Raw genomic sequence first — 17984 nt, 5'->3', positions numbered from 1 at the left:
CTTTAGAATTGAATCCTCTATTGACTTATGGCTGAGAAACATAGAAATCAAATCCACAGCTGGTTCTTCTTAAAAGTGAAGTTTTGGCAAAAGCAATGAAGGCTTTAATGCATTAGAAAAGTGTGCATTTTTTAAAGTTGTTTCACTTCCTATTTTCTCTCTACAAAACTCCCTGAAGTTAGTATTGTTCTTGTGTTTCATCTTGCAGTTTCAGCAGAACAGAGCTTTGATTTTGCATGCCGCTCTACTGCCTATTAAATGCAAAGAAGATGTTAATTCGTGGGGGTAGACAAATTAAATAAGTAAATACATAGAATTAAATCCTTCTGGGACAAGAAAGCAATATGTCTAATGATGAAGCAGTGGTGGTTGGAAATCTCTTCAGTGGGGACATAGAAATTACTTGGAAAAGGTGAGGTGAGACGGAAAGTCTGAGCAAAACCCTCCTTGCGCTGACAAATAATGTCACTTAGAGTGAGAAATGCTGGCCCTTTTGAGATCAGTGGGAGTTTTGACACTCTTTCCACTTAACCTTCTTTTGTAAGTAAAGTAAGGGAGAGTTGGTCCATTGAGTAGTTACCTTATCATCTCTGCTTTACTCTGGCCTCCTACAACGAGATGCTCTTGCTTGTCATCAGCTCCAGCACCCAGGAGAGCAGAGGGGTTGTAACACAGAAGAACAGGTAGATTCAAAAGATGCAGAAAAAGGGGGCCTGTTGCCAGTGAGTCACTGCTGGTCCCAAAACACCATCCTCCCAGCACACGACACATTAGTGTTCGAGGACTATAAATGGCATAGGGTTATGTGCATTAATTGCATCATAAAGTAGAGGGGCCCCAAAGGAGGCCTGGTCTCAGCTGTGCTATGACTGGGACAAACACTTAATGAGAGATCTTACAAACTCATTAGGCAGGACAGGAGTAGAGAGTATTAATCACCAATCCTCTGTGTTTGAGACTTGAGTTTAAATATACCCATTGTTTACACAGTCTACAGAGTAAAGCGGAATGGACCGGACTTTTCTGGAGTCCTATTCCCAGTTTCAGGGGCTGGCTTTTCTTTCCTTACTGTTTACACTAGCATGAGCTCTGAAACCTCCCTTACTGCACAGAAGTCATCAAAGACACTTAAACTTGCTTTTTATCTCTAATTTCAACTTTTGTTTCTATGGTTTATGTTTTTGAAAGCTGTTGTGTTGTACAATAAAGTGTGAAATGTTCTGTTCCCAATGATCTTCTCTTAATTTTATTAAGTAACTCTCTGCTGACCCTGCATATGGAAAACTGTCCTCCACATTTTTTGAGAAAGTTGTTTTGGGGTGTTTAGAACAGTAAAGGTAATTCAAGAACCAGTTCAAGTGGTATTGAGTTCCTAAAGCACAATGGAGAGAGAGACTTTCTGACCCTGCAGGTTTTAAAACCTCTTGTTGGCCACTTATGAAAAACAAGCCAGGTGCAGACCTCCTTTGCTACTTGTTCAGCAAACCATAGCCCAGACTGCGGCAACTTTGTGGAAATATGGGTTCCTTGGTGTGTGGTAATGACCCCACACAGGTCTGAGCTCTGTTGGAATTTGTACAGGCTTTCTGTCATCCCTAGATGTAAACTCTTGTGTCACAACAGCTGTCAAGGGCTGTTTTGGCCTTTGGGGAAACTTTAGAGCTGGAGGATAGGGCTACCACACTACAGGCCAGCCCTGTAGAAACCCACGTGGAGACTACCAAGGTTACAGGCTGTAGGGGTGGCTTGATGTGCTCTCTACCTTATGGACATGAATCATGTAGCACCAATCTGGAGAAATCCTTTCATTGCTGGGTGGGTGTGAACGTAAATGTAAATATAAGGATCTTCCATGTCAGTCTCCAAATGGACTAACACCCTGCCAATGGCTCTAATCAGAGGCCAGAAGAAAGGAGGAAGGCACACTGCCTCCTAGAGCCCATATTGATGCTTTTGGATTTGCTGCCATTGTTGTCTTACCTTTGGAATGCCTTTGTTGGAGCTGTTGCCTGGATCCTGAATTTGGCATTGTTTGGTCTTCACTTATGCTGTTTTGTCTCCATTTGTCTTTGGAAATGTCCAGAAGTGGAAGAGGCACCATTTTGTCAATACTGCCGAGGGCAGAGAATTTGTCTCCTTCACTTTTGGTTGGCCTTGAAATTCCTTTTAATTACTATTATCATTAGATTCTCACTCATATCCACTGTGTCTATTCTGCTTAAATATACTATCTCCAAACATAATAAATCTGGAAAAATGTGCCCATTATTTTTCTTTCTAAATCAAGTCCAAAAAAAATGAACCAGCAGTACAGTTCCGCTATAGCAACTGCTGATTTTGCCACTTAATTTGCTCCCCCTTCTTCCTATTTCTCTTTGTTTTTCCCCATATCTCCAGGATACATAAACTCCCTGTCACTCTCACAGTTCTCCTCAGCTATGCAGCTGCCTGTCAAGGAATACATGGTAAAATTCCTACCATTACCCATTCCTTACACTCAGACAAGTGTTATGCCAAGATCCACAAATGTGCTTTGCTTGCCGGGATTTTACCCATTCCATGAATAAGTTTGCAGTTTAAGAGGAGACGACACAAAGCACACAAGCTGCCCTCTAGCCTAGAAAATTCCTCTAGAACATCTCCCTTGGAAAATACCTGCATCAGGGCAATCAAATATAAATTGATTTGGAAAAATTTGGTTTCGCCTAAACTTTGTCTGGATAATGCATTTGCTAGAGAGCAGTTTCCTTTGTGAAAACTGTCTGAAAGTGGAGTGAGATGAAAATTACTGTTCCTCCTGTCCCATCCTTGTCCTAAATGTGTTGCTGAACAACATTACTAACAGAAAAGGAGAAAAAGACTTTGTAGGTTCCTGAAAGAGTTTGAAGAAGGCAGGTCCCATCATTTTACTATTTGCCAATATTCAAAGAAGTGCAGGAACTGAAACATACATTATTGTCAGTATTTGTTGTCAATTTTGTCAATATTTTTGTATGTATACTCAATTACAAAACTGACACGTTTCTCAGGTAGTAAGTATTTCCACTAGTGTTATTTCCTTCCTCCAGGCTGAAATATTTTAGAAAAAGTTGCGGATTTGACAAACAAAGCAATAAACAAAATCAATCAGGGTAATGTTTGCTTTTCTAGCAGGATGCTTCCCTAGTCATTGTTGACATTTCTAATTTTCTTGCAATGGAGTTGTTTAGTAAACCCCTTTAAGTTCTTTCCCAGCCAGATCCAAATCTCCCAAGCAAATTTCTTCTTACCATTACAATATGATACTTCATGTCTGGTATATCTGTTCCTCAGTGCCTGGTTATGAGCTAGGGATTGTGAACTAGTTATATTTAAGACTGTAATCTGTGGGTTTTTAAAGTTCCTCTTTGCCATTCCTCATTTCTGGTTCTCCCTACAAAGATCCTTTAAGAGCACCTGAAATCCCACCAGACCCCAAAGGAAGAACAAAGGCAGGCGTACAGGCATTGTGAAAGCCTGGCCGTTCCACTAGCCTGTGGCTTTGCAGGGAGCATTATGAACACCAGTTTTGATTTTAAAATATGCTGTTGCTTTGGCACTGCTGGAAGGGGGGGAAACAAGGAAACATTATGTCATTTTTTATAAATATCCATCGTACTTGCATGGATTCTCCATAGTTGATATATCAAGCCTCCACTAACCACAAGATAGATAAGATAATAGATACATCAGTTAAACCAAGTTGAGCTGAAGTGTCTTAGATAATAAAGCTTTGCGTAAATTCTAATTCAAGCAATTTCAGCAAAAAGCATAACAAGTAGCCAATCTGGGATAAAAATGTTTTTTATTTCAGTACCTTGTTCTTCATAACATCCTTCACAGATGCTATAATGTTATTTTAGTCTTTAGAAAAATATCTAACAACATGATTGTCTCACACCAGGCATAATCCCAGTGGAAATTAAAATTGCATGCATTTTCTCATCACTCTTTATTTAACAACTGGGAGAGTTTTAATATTTGAAACTCAGCAAGAAAATTGTCTTGAAACACAGAGATTCCTTTGGGGTAATTTCACTTTTGTTTTGTGCGAACTTTAACTGAGCAATTTTTTACGGTAATGCGGATCCATGGTTTGAATGGCAGTTACCAGGACTTTCTGTATGTGCTTCTCACTTTACACAAAAGAAAAAAATCACAAAGAACATTCTAATAAAATAATTCGAATCAGCTCACCTTATTAATAAAGATACTCTGTTTCAGATTTTGAATCATTTCTTTTAAACCCCTATCACTGGGTTTAAGGGTGAACCTGAAAGTCACTGTATTCCTGCATGAAAAGCAATGTAGTTGTGACGCTTCTCAATTTTTACTTTTTGTTTGTTTGTTTGTTTGTTTATTTTCTGGAAGAGAGAGGACATCTGGCATGCCCATGACATCTACTTGGTAATGCAGTTTGCTTGACTCAGAGCAGCAGTATCCAGAAGGACAGCTCATCTACAACATGAGCTGGTTGTTTCCCTTCAACAAGTGAAGGACAAATGCTTGCCATGCAAAATAACATTACAATAGGCTCTTGCAAGTGGTCATAGGAAAGTCACAGTGGATTTAGCAGTGTTGATTCTATCAGCTGATTTCCATTAGAACCTTTTTATTTTTGCCTGTAATCATCCCTTGGGAGATAGGCTTGCTAGCAAGGCACCTAGGCTATCACCTCGTGGCTTCCTATATTCATTATAGCTCATATCTCTTCTGCAGATTGAAGATTCAGAGGTCAATAAGCATCTTTCAGAAACACTCCATTCACATTCAGAGAGGGTGATTGTTGCACTCCCTTGCACTGGGCATCATTGCTTGTTTTCATGCATTCGACAGAGTAACATTGACACTCGTGTCATTTTGCTTGCACTCTTGCTGTTTCCATCTTCAGCATTTCTGAGACAGAGTGAGACCTGCGGGTCCCTATCAGGAAGAAGAGGCTCTTCTCTGAAGTGTTTCTAGAAGAGTCAAAACAGCAATGTCCAAGGCCTCTCTTTATGCAGAACTTTACACTGGAGCTGATTTTATTGCAACTACATTCAAACACAATTTGCTTGTCAGCTCAGATGATTGCACACCAATACATGCTCAGATAATTTTTTTTTTAATTTCACTCTTACTGTAATATTTTAATCCTTTTCTGTGAATCTTAATCATGACATCTTTTTCTCTCATTAAATGTCTCACGGGAATTTTGTTTTCTAATTCTTCAACTAAAAAAAGGATACCTCAGGCCTCTGAGTTGTTTTTTGAAAACAGGCATCATATCTACCTCTGCCCTTCAGCATCAACAAGACCAAGCAGAAACAAAATGTACTTCACGTGCTCTTCTTCTCATTAGTCCTGTGCAGAGGAACAAGTGAGTATTTGTCAGACCAGAACATTTATCATCGGACTCTGTTTCAGTGGCACAGTGAGTACCTGTGAGTAAGTCTGTAAGAGAAGAGAGGTGATGAAAGAGATTTATCCTCTGACACACACCTTAGGAATCATAGCAATGGTCCAAATGGGCTTTAGATACCTGTGGAGTATCGGTAGACAACAGCAATTCAGTCTTGAAGAGAGTCTGTTGTAGGCATTTTGCAAAAGTCAAGCTTTTTACCAAAACATCAGATCAGTATCAGAATTCCTAAAAAGCCAGAAGCTCGTTCCACTGTTGTTGTTTTTTGGTGTTTTTTTTTGTTTTGTTTTTTGTTTTTTTTTTTAATTCTGCACCTAAGTTAAATACTAATATTTCAGTAACCTGGTAGTGGATGTAAAGACTATATTTCTGGGAAAAGAAGGCTATTGGTATACTCAGGGTAATTTCTGTCCACCCTTTGTGATCTTTATGCCACAAACAGTGGCACTGATGTTGTTGTGAGTTACCTGTGTGCAACACAAGTGCACCTGGAGGGCACTTTAAACCAGCTGTTGTCAAATCTCACACTGTCACGTGGGCAAGATGAGCCTTTGGAGCGAAGTTACTCCTACCTTCTGCCCAGGCAACAGGCTCTGCTAAGATAGGGACTGATTTTGCCTTCTAAACCTTTGAAATTGGGTTTAAATTGGTTGAAGCCAGCGTTGCCTTTGTTCTGTTTGTGCAGAGCCCATCACAGCAAACACCAGCCTATAATCTAGCTCTAATGTGTTGTGGTGGTGTGGAAGGCCAGATATCCATATCAAAAGTTAACTATTTCTTACTGAAAACCCCTGTCATCACCTTGTACATGTTTGGATTTTGGTTTATGTCAGTCATGGGTGACTCTTTGGAGTGTACATAACTCTCATGAGATCATTCACTGAGGCTGCCAGTTATTTCTGTTTGCAGACCACCTTGTTAAATACTGCACCTCTCACTATCACAGTCTTTCAACCCTATCAAAATCCTCATGATTATTTCCTAGAGTTTGTTACTCCTGTATTAGCATGACTGATACAAGTGTATTATTAGATTTCCCTTTTTTAGTCAAACCAGTATTTGAGGAGCAAACATGTAATCTCACTGATTACACAAGAAGTTGCTTGGGCACAAGCAGCATTTTATTTCTTATTCTCTTTGGTATTTTAACAAGGGCAATCTACTTATTTCTGCATTGTCTTGTGAGATTTTGCCTTCCGGGTAAAGAGCATCCTTTATCTCTCCTTCTCCCCCTTTTCCCAGACAACCTTCTGCTGTGCTGGGAAGATGGAATGTATCGGTGATATCCCTTTCAGAAAATATGTTCATCATATATCACAAGTATTGTCATTATGATGTATTAATATAATGCATCATCAGAGAGCTGTCAGGGCGAAGATTTATTACCCTAAAATAAGTAATAGTGAGACACTGAGGAATGGGTTGACAGAATTTTTGTTTATTTTTCTAAATTAAGGACTTTTAAAGTAAGTTTTAAAATCTCTTACCTTCATGAAGTAGTAGAGTTGGGAGGGTCACGGAAAAGAGGACTTGAATCAAAAACATCACAACTCAGGAGGCCTCATAGAGTAAGAATGTAATAATTTTTCTCCCCCAGTAGTTTCTATGAAGTCTGCAAAGTTTAAGTTTCCAGCATGGATGAGAACTAGTGGGCAGCCAAATTCATTTTAATCAACCTGAACTGGACTTTATTGTTTCTCCTTTAAAGAAAACAGAGCCACTAAAGCATGAAGACTTGAGCTAAAATAGGCAAACCAGCTTAAAATGGTCTAAAAATAATTACATTTTAGTACAAAAGGCTATTTCCTTATTCAGGTGTGTCCAGTGGACTTACCATAAACCTGATAAAAACACCCTGAAGTCAGGGAGAGCTTTTCACCAGGTTTGCACAGACTTTGGATCAAGCCCCTTCTTTGCATCATGTGGTGAAGCCATGAAACTTGGCACATTTATAGCGTTGTAACATAAAGCCATCTGTGTACAAGTACAAACTTTTCCTTATTGCCAAAGTGCTTAATGTAATTACAATCAGGCTTGCTTCCCCTCTGCTCAGTTCATCCATATGCTGAGATGGATGAAAAGTTGCATGGTAAAGAATCCCACAGCATCTGAGTTTGCGTGCCGCTTACAGCAGTGTGCGTTGCTAACCTTGTAAATCTTAGGCACTTTTGCATTTTAGGAACACACATAAAGTTACAGACTGGCTTACAGGAAAATTGGCAACAGAAATATGCCAAAAAATTCAGCCTGGATTCTTTTCTTGCTAACTAACTCCACATGGCACCTGACTTGGGAGCTCGGTTGCCCTTGCTTCCCTGTGTAGTCGATGAGGAGTCAAGAGGTGTCACAGAGTTTGGATATCCAAGATGGGAATTGCCTTCAGGAGGTGACTTTTACTCTTTGATGGCTGGAGAATGAATACAGAGGTCCTGTTTAGCTTGTTCACTGCTGTGTTGTATTAATTTTGAGAAGTGGTAAGCATCTGCTAAGTAGTTGCTTCATCTCAAAATTGAATCTGTGTTGACTTCAACTGTGTTCAAGTACAATGTTATCCCATGGCATTTATTGTATCCATGCATTTCCTGTATCATGATATTTGCATTCAGTTTCTTTAATACTGAATATAATATTGGTCAGTGTAAGCTAAACACCAAGGTTGCTTATAGGTTAATGAATGCACTGTGCTTGCTGCTGACTGACGTAATTACTGGATAGGTGGTACACTGAACTTGACCCTACAGCCCACAGACATGTACTTGACTTTATCAGCAGGGAGGGCATATCCAAAAGGAATATTAACATTAAAAAGAAACATATGCAGTGGGATGCATTTGCAGGAACAGGGAGTAAGTTTTCAGGGAAAAAAATTGCTGAAGGCAAAAGGTGGTTATGCCAGAAATGTCCAAAAATTTCTCTTCCTGAAGGAGAATAATGATAAGCCACTTAATTTTGGCCAATTTTAGGAAGATAGTTTACTTAATTACCTAAAATGTAGGTGTGAAATGAGTGCCAAACTTGTGCAAATTACCTCTACCTGAAGTCCTTTAAAAACTCAGCTGCTATCAATATAGGAAAATCCTTTCCTCTTCCATAAACCTCAGAATGGCTTAATCATGTATAGTGACACAGATACATTGGCTCAAGCCAAATTTATTTGGAGATGTTATCAGAAATGGGTATGTGCAGATGCTCATAAAGCACCTGCACTTTGCAAATGCCAAATAATCTGTTTCTGCACTTAGAGAAAGCTTTACTGGCTCTTCATTAGGCTGTGTAGGTATGTGCTTATGGTTAAAAATGTAGTCTTCTGTATGGACACTATATCTCCATCTCAAATCTAGCAGGGATTTGCCTTTCTAAACTGAGGTATAAGAAAGGCACAAATTTTGAATTGTTGTAACCAGTCAAAAATTTTCACAGCATGTGCTTGTGATCAACTAATCTGATTAAAGGAAGAAGGGGGGGCCTGATCCTCTGTCAGAGGGATGAGCTTGTAGGATCACCTTATGAAACATAGGAAGATTTGTGTTAGTATCTAAAGTCTGCTGATAATAGTATATTTCCTAATTTTGTGATGCCAAAAGAAAGGAATTCTGACCCAATGTGCAAGTGTTAGGAGGCAAATAAGTCTTTCATTTGAAGATTTCTATGGGATGTTGTCACATATGCTACAAATTAGAACTTTAAGTGTTTGTGGTGCATAGATGTTGGAGTTATAAGGGGTTTGCCCAAAATCCTACCACCTCTGTAAGTAGGGTTTCACTCAGATTTAGTGTTAGTAGTGGTTGCTGCTCAGATCACCAGTTAAAACAATCTTAGGTCAGTACATTTTAAAGGAGGTAAAACATCTTGAAGAGACCATATGAGATCTATCACAGAAAACCACTGATAACTCCACATCTTATTAGCTTCAATTAAGTATTTCCATAGGGAATCATGGAACTGTTTAAAGTCATGATGACACATATACACACTTTGTTCCATCCAAAGAAATAATCTGTTTTCCAGATTTCCGAATAGCCAAGTTATTTTGTTATTGTTTGGGGTTGGTTTTTTTCCCTGCTTTTAAGAGAAATAATTTATAAGAATTTATCTTGAGCTTGCTACAGATTTAAAAAGAGAAAAAAGATTTCTTCTGTCCGACTTTTAAATTATATGCATGACCAAAGATAAATATGTTTTTTATTTATAACTGTGGATAGATGCCAAACAAAGCCTTTGATATGACACACCGCTGCTGTAGTAGAGGAGTACTTAAAACAGTTCCAGTCAAGTTAGGCCCCAAGACTTTTCATGCAACCTCATGCAAAATGGCTAAGACCTTTCATTTATTATTTCTTTTCTTCCCTTTTGAACATCCTCAAAGGTTAGAAGTGCAACATGCTTAGAGGATGCCAGGCTTCTTCCTGTCAAGCTGAGATAGCCTGAAAACCACATTGAAACACGGGGAAACTGCAGCTACCACAGATTGCAGATGAAGGTTTTTTTCTTTGCAGGCCGTAGATCTCTCCTGCCCTTCCCTGCATGGTTAGTAACAGTTAGATGAAGGTTATGGATGGAGGCTGGCAAAGCAAAGGATCGGTGTGCTGTTTTGAGACTGGGATGAATGGGCTTTGACAATACTGCTGAATAGGAATACTTGTGGAGCTAATACAAACAGTTTGTAATTGTCAGAGCTGAAAAGTTAAAACATGGTTATAAACCGTGCCTAGGATCAGCTTATGTCAGCTTTAAATGATTTAAAAGTCTAGTGTCTGGAGCTGCATCTTACTCGCCTGTAAAACTCCTTAAAGAAGACTTACAGAATGGTATAAGCATGTCTCTCCTTTCTTGTGTATTTATTGTGAAAAGTAACCCTTTGTTTAGCTGACAGGAGACAGGTTTTTAAGACAGATGTGAAGCAAAGACTTCCAGATAAGTCAAAAAATATGGAATTTTCCAATTTAAATACAAGGAGACAATTGCCTGGTAACAGTAACTCTTAGAAACTACTGTTTTCCTTTGTTTTATGCAAGGAGAGGCTATGAATGGTTGGGCACTGATGCACCTTGGGCATATGGTGGTTTTGTGCTGTGACAGGCTTGGGACTTGTTTTTTTGCGTGGATGTGAGGAAAGCCTGTAAAGGATGCAAACTTCTCTGAGAAGATAAGGAGCATAAGAAAGCGTCCTCTGTTACCTAGAGCCTGCCATCATTAGGCCTGACCCTTGGTTATTATCCCCTGGTATCTGCAGCAGACAATGACCTTTGATGACACTGCACAACAGCATGCAAAAGAAATGCCTTTCTTTAAATTTTGGCTCCTGAATGCCAAACGTGGGAGCTTCTTCCCCATGCTGTTTCCAGCCTTCATTTATGCAAACACATGTCCAAAAATTAAAATGCCACTAAATAATGCTCAGCAACACTGTTTAGGTACTAAACAGGTTCTAATCTAGGTTCTAATTTTGCTAGAAGCAGCTCTGTGTTCCCATCATCTGAGAGTCTGGAGTAGGCTGGAAGCAACTAATTTACCATGTAATAAGATAGGTTCCTGTTGACACAATTCAAGGGCAAAACTATTAAGTCATTAGGACTAATGTTGTAACATTCTGATACAAAGGCATGGCCTGGGCCTTTCAGATGTACCTCTGACCTTTTGAGGATTAAGTTTCTTCGCAGTTTATTTTTGGTATTTGGAATCTGTCTTTTTTTTTTTTCCTTCGGCTTCACAGACATTGATCTTTGGCCTTGTGCTAGTACAGCTTGTAGAGCAGCATCTGTAGTCCTGATTTGTCCCAGTTTTATCAAAGAAAGTAAGGATAGAAAAGTCAACACATTCTTAATCCCGCAATACTAAAACTGCATCATGTATTCCTTGTCTCAGCACTGCCCATGTCACAGCTCGGTTCAAAGGACTGCTGGTAGAAGCAATCCAGGGAAATAGGGGTGGCTCTCAGGATTCTTCCACAAATTAGAGAAGGTGACAATTGCTTAAAACAATCTAGATGTCATTTAAATAGATACAATATAAATGTGTCTTGCTCCAGCCCTCTGATATTTTGATAAAATAACTTTTCTCAAATCTACTGGCATTGCCAGTAACCAGGTGATTATTTCAACCATTGAATCCTGCAGCTCAGCACCAGGTCTGCACTTGTTTCACTTTCATTGTGTGGGCAAGGGAAGTGCAATGGGACCTCAAAACTCATCCTGCTGTCATACTTACTATCTCTCAAGATTGGTTCACTCAATGTCAACTTCATTTACTGCTGATATTTTTGGCTTTATGCTTTTCTTTTATGAGTCACTCTCTGAAATAAGGAGCCAAAAAATATTCTCCCTTGGACCTGTGCTGGATTGTGCATCCATTTGCCACCACTCTGAAGGATAACTGTTCTCCAGGTGAGAACAGCCTTACCCACAGGCAAGCTTCATGACCTTCATTGTAACAAACCTTTTTTTATTTTCAAGATGCATGAAGAAACCAAATCAAAGGACACCTCAAGCTGTTGAATAAGGCTAGCGTCTGAAACTTTTGACCAGAATGTTTTAGAACACATAGACAGGTCAAGAACTTGCATCAAGGCCTGAGTGTCGTTGCCAGAGCTAATCACAGTAAGACATATTTTAACAAGGAAGGTTTATTTTGCATGATGCTTTTGTTAATTATGTAGGAATGCATACAATAATGTAGAGCATTTAACAAAAAAATTTGACAATGTTTTACATTTAATTTCTAAGTTGTTTTTAAGTCTATATTGCTTATGCATGTAGCTTGTCCTTTTGAAATGCTGGAAAGGGTATTTCCTTTTGAGGAAGAATTAGCAGACCATTCTTTACAAAGAACATTGGGAAAGCAAGGAATCCAATGAGTTTATGGCAATAAGATGTGGGAAGCTATATTTCATTAATTTATGAATTTTATTTTTGCATTTTTCTTATTTTATTTTTGCATTCAGTCTTTTTAAATATGATGGTGATTTGGAAATGTATTTCATGAATTTCTGTTCGATTTTATTTTTGCATTCAGTGACTTTAAATACAACAGTGATGGGGGAAAGAGAAGTTGCAGCAAAAAAAATAAAATTCTGCTCCTAAGACTGTACATGCCAGCGTAGGTCTGGAACGGATGCTCATGGCTGAATTAATAAACTCTGACTGTGGAGGTTTCAAACATGAATTCTGACAGACCCTTCACTATGACAATACTAGTGGGAGTCACAATAATATCATCTGCTGCTGAACATCGCTAGTATGTGAGCACTGTTGTGCCAAAGGTTAATATGCCAGTTTTATTTCCTTCTCTCTACAGCTATAATTTAAATGAGTTGCACACATAAGTGATGTTATATGCATAGGGTTTTGCATTAAGTTTGCTATGTCAGATTTGTTTATAAAAATCATATTTTGAACCACTTGCCCAGGGGCTCCATTCTGGGGAGCTGCAAGCTGATTTCTTTTAAAGAGGCAGTTTTCATTTTCCATGGATTTTCAATAGAGATTTTGGAACTCTGAACGGGGAGCTCAGTTTTAAATTCAGCACTTGCCCAGGTTTACAATTAGGTTTAATTACTTAGCAACAGAGAGTCTAATCTAGTTTTACATGTGTGCCACATGACCCTTTCCATACCTTACTGGGATTGGAAGGGCCCCCTGCCTCTCTTGGGGAAAATTGCTTCCAACATTTTGGAGACCGTTTACAATGTTTTTGTTCTTATGCTGCAAAGTTAACATTGCCCATAAACCTAATAGTCACACAGTAGTTAATAAGGGGCAGAAAGTTTTATAGTCTTTTCCGCAGTTGTTAAAATCCTGCTACTGTAGTTCAGTCCCAGCCACACAAAACCTACCAGTTGTGAAAAATAGGATGCTCTATGTGTTGGTTTATTCTTGGAAACCAATGGAAGAGAGGACCTTTCCTGAGCATCTAGCTGAACGTAATGAACTTGGGGATTATTTAAATTGCTTGGCTTGTAATATAAACACTCGAGGGCTTGCCAGCAGTGTACCTTCAGGATGTGTGACTTTTCTAAAAAAATCATTTGGGATTTTTTTTTTTCACAACCCATTGCAATTAGTGGCACTATGGCAAAGGATGATTTATTAAATTGCCTTTCAGTTAGAGGAAATAGAAACCATTAATGATGTTGCACACGCATTTTTAGTCAGGTTCAGCAAGAATAATTTTCTAGCTGTCTTTGTATGTTATGTAAACTAAGAACATTCCCAGGATACCAGCTGGATCATCCTTTGGGCCCTGTAGACCTTCAGAATGGTTTGACCTTCTCCTGCTAGAAAAGATGCTGTGGAAATGAGGTACTTCTCAAAGTTAGTGAGACCTCCAGACTCAAAGATGAACTAAAATGGGCTCAGATGCAACTAGGCATTGACTACTAGTAGCTCTTGGACACACACTTACTTCTGTTCCTTTACCATGTGAACAGGGAGCAGGGAAGGCTAGAGCTGGGACAGAGTGGTCCCTGGAAGAAGTGGCAGACAGGAACACCTCTGATAAGGAACAGTTCAAAAATTTTTCTGAAAGGGAATTTTCAATGCCTCTGTTAATAACTTAACAGTTACATTGAAAAAAAATCAACAAACAAACAACAACAACAACGAAAACTTGCAACCATTAATAATCCAGAATATTTTTCTCAGAAGGTAGCTGTTCTGCTAGTACATGGAAAACTAGTATAGAGATTAGTACGTGGCAGTGAAGAGTGGAGGCAGAGGAATAAAAAAAAGCTTATTTTTTCAAAAATTAAATCCTCTGGACACCATGAGCTCTTAAGCACAATGATACTACATGCTGTCTAAAAGAGCAGAGTTCTAATTACTTCTCTGCCATAACTGTACTTCAGTGCTTAAAATGTGATTTCCTTTAGATTTCGTCTTCTGCCTGTGTTGCCTGGGATTGCAGATCGCTTTCTATTACATTTCTAAAATGGATTTTTTCACAGATTACCAGTGTGTACTTTGTTACTTACAGCTTAACATTGTTCTCCCCTGCCATCTCTGAGAAAAAGGATGTGGGTTATCTTGGATAAGCTTGGCATTACCAACACATTGTGTTTTGCATCCTCTGAAAACTGTGTGCAGTCGATGGAGTAGGATTCTGCAGGTTTGGTGCTGAATTTAGTGGGATTTTTAAATACAGGGAACAGATAGTTTAACAATGAAGGGTGTGAAGGATGTGGTGTGTTAGTGGTGGGCAGATGCTTTGAGGGGACAAGCCTGTGAACAGGGATAGAGCTCCCCACTGACTTCCCTGTGCACTGTGCCAAAGTGTTACCTAAATACCATTCTATAATAGAAGTCTAAAAAGGAAATGGTACTATTCATTAAGTAATTTCTGACCCATTGTCTGACTACACTACTGGATTAATTTTGAAGCACGGATATGGGAGTACTCTTGTAGTTATCTGTCTAAAAATACAGCACTACCATTTCTATGTTGGTTTTTAAAGAGTGGTTGCATAAAACTTTATCAAGATGCTTAATACACTGTGCCATGATCTCCTTGGGCTGGAAAAATAGCATTGCAGTGGTTGCAATGCCTTCAAGGTCTGGCACACTCAGTGCTCTGAACGTGATTCTGCACATGTCTAAAATTCCCATAGCTGGCAGGCTGGATGTTAATGGAGTGGGAAGGGATAGGAGGTAGAAGCAGGTCCCTGTGCCTAACTCACCCCACACAGCCTGGCTTCCTTGCTCCTTGGGGCTCTGCACACCTGATCTGGTGCCAAACACTTTCTTCTCAACCACGGGGTAAACCAGAACATCCTCTTTGTTGTCTTGAAGAAGCTGTGGGGAGAGCGGAAGAACTCCTTCCCTGACATGCTCCTGGATTCCTTAAAACTATATACAGCCCTTCAGTACAGGTCTGTCCCAAAGGTACAGTCTGCTGCGGTCTGACAGGCTTCTCCTATCAAGAACTCAAGCATTGCTCTGGAAAGGAGACTTGTCTTTGTGTGGTAAGTTTGTTATCCTTGATCCCAAAGCCACTGAAATCAACAGTGTTTTGAAGTAAATTTCCACTGATTTCCATGGTCTGGAGATTAGATTTCACTGTCTTTTCAGCTCTGAGTCTCAACAGTTCCTGACTGCCTCAATCTGGATCTTTTTTTCCCTCCTGCGGGATAAAAAGATGCTATTTAACATGACGAGGTCTAAATAACTGGGCACCGTGCATGGAAACTACAGCTCTATTGTCAGCCCCATTTCACAGGCGAGGAAGCCGTATCTGAAATCATACCTCCAAATTGCAGCAAAGCCGAGAACAGAATCCAGCTTTCATTCTGTAGATATCCTACTATAAGGAAATATTTCAGCCTCATTTTAATTTGCAAGTATTTCCAAATATCTTCCCTTAGCCATAGTCTCTTGCAAATGCAGCTGTAAACTGGAAATGTTTCATGTTCATTTTCCTGTTGCATTGCTTTTTTTTTTTCATTCTTTTGTTTTCCTTGTTAGTTGCAGTCATTAACAGTTTGCGAATAATTCAATTATGGGTAAAAATATACTAATAGGTAGTAGAGCAATTTTTTTTGGGGGCTGATTGAGGTAGAATAATACAGCAAAAATGCAATGCACTGGTATTTTCAAACTGAAATGCAGTATTTTTTTTCCAAAGCCGTGCTGACTTACAAGCCTACAACACTCATAACTTTGACTAAGAATTAGGCTCCTTAAAAAACAGACTGAGACCCCTCTCAGATTTTCCATTACTGAGGAAGTATCTTTAGTTCAGCAGCCAGTCAGGGGAGGCAGTTAGAGAGCTATATTGTAAGTGACACTTCGGAATCGTAGTTTTTTCAGTATTTATCAACCGTTGTATTTTCAGCTTGAAGGTACCAATGTTTTTGTGTCACGTAATAAATTACAGAATGTTTACATGCAATTAGGTATGTGCCTATGGAGGAGAAAACACTGGGAAACAGGATTTTCCAGAGGCAGTAGCTAGTTCAGAGGCCCAGAGCCACTGCAGTAGCTGTTGTCAGGGAGGACTGAGTGGCAGTTCTAATTACCAGTGTCTACACAGGTTTCTCATAGGAAGACACAAGCTGTCACGATCCCTTGCCAATCACATGAGAACTGACCTAGGGAGAACATCAACTGAAGGTGAGTGTACATATCCAATAAATCCAGTCCCCACTGCATTAGCTTATTTTTAGGATTGTCCTGAAAAGACTTCAGCCTGTATCGTAAAACCTTCAACTGAGCAGAAAATACACAGAATGATGATGACTTTAAATTTGGGTTCTTGCCCTCTGGGGCAGTGCTTCAGATACGATTTGATAATGTACTGAATGCTGAAGGAACGCAGAATCTCTAGATGAGTTCATAAAGACAAAGCATTTCTGCAATGTCGGTGCTCTCCTAATCAAAGGAAGCAAAATAAATTTTATCCTTAATTTTACTGCAAATGTTATGCTTAATTTGCAGTGAAACTATGTTTTCTATGTAAGATATTTCTCAGAAACAGAATGTTTAAAGTTAGCACATAAATTCATGCTTGCAACTGATACACCTTTTTCTGATTTTTTTCACCTTCTTCCATTGAGCGTATTACAGACTTGTTCTTGAACATAGTTTAGACAATACATGTGTCACAAGCAATGATGAATCAAAGAAAGAAAGCATCCAGAAAGGGAAGTTAACTAGACAGGTAGGCCCTCATCAGCATCACATTCTGTTCCATAGCTACAATAACAATAATTGAGTCAGACACATGGATTTTTAAGTGCCTCTTAAAGAGGAAAGTTAGGGAGAGACACTGTGGAAAGAAAATTATATACTGAAATGTGGCATCTCCGTTTTGCAGCTGCCAACCTTGCTCTGTCAGTAGCCACAGCTGTTGCCTTTTCTTCTAAACTTAGCAGGGGATGGGTAAAACTAAAGAGAAGCAGGGTACGTGCTTTAGCTGATAAGGAGGTGTGGGTCCAAGTCCCTCTGTGTAATCAAAGTAAACCTTTAATAAGTTTGAACTCTTGAGAGAGAGGTATTTTATTTTTGTGTTGACAGAAGCTGACACCAGGGAGATGTGTACCTGCCTTGTGGGTGGATTCAGTCTCAGGATGTTCCTCACAGCTCTTCGTGCAACACTTAGGTTTTCTCAGGTTCTGTTGTTTTGCCACTTGTGTTTTGTCCATCTTGGGCAGCACAACTGCTCACTCACTGTCAGCTTTCCCACTGCCTGAAGGAGAATATTTGTCCAAAAAAGGAGGAAATCTACTCTCTCATTCTGCTGCTGATTGAATATGGGTTTTTAGAATGTGGTCCTCAACACTAAAGTCAAACCTGGATTTCAAATCTGGAGTGCTGAAAAGTACAGGCTTGTTATGTCAGAACTTGATGTCATTCATACCAGTTTTCAGTAAAATACTGCAATACTCTCACTGAATTTGTGTGGCTGTTTATTTTGGGTTTTTTTAAGTGTCAGCTTTGGACAGCATGAGTCCAAGTATGAATATTTACTTCTTTTTTTTTTCCCCACCCTTGGGTTGTAGAAGAAAATGTGGAGGCACAACCTGACATTCAAAATGAAATGCAAAGACTGAAATGAATAATCCACCACTTGTGAT

The sequence above is a fragment of the Neopelma chrysocephalum genome, unplaced genomic scaffold (assembly GCF_003984885.1).
Source record: "Neopelma chrysocephalum unplaced genomic scaffold, ASM398488v2 Primary Assembly neopelma1_99, whole genome shotgun sequence".
Taxonomy (NCBI): Eukaryota; Metazoa; Chordata; class Aves; order Passeriformes; family Pipridae; genus Neopelma; species Neopelma chrysocephalum.
The sequence above is the reverse complement of the archived record's forward strand: the minus strand, read 5'-3'. Positions refer to the sequence as shown.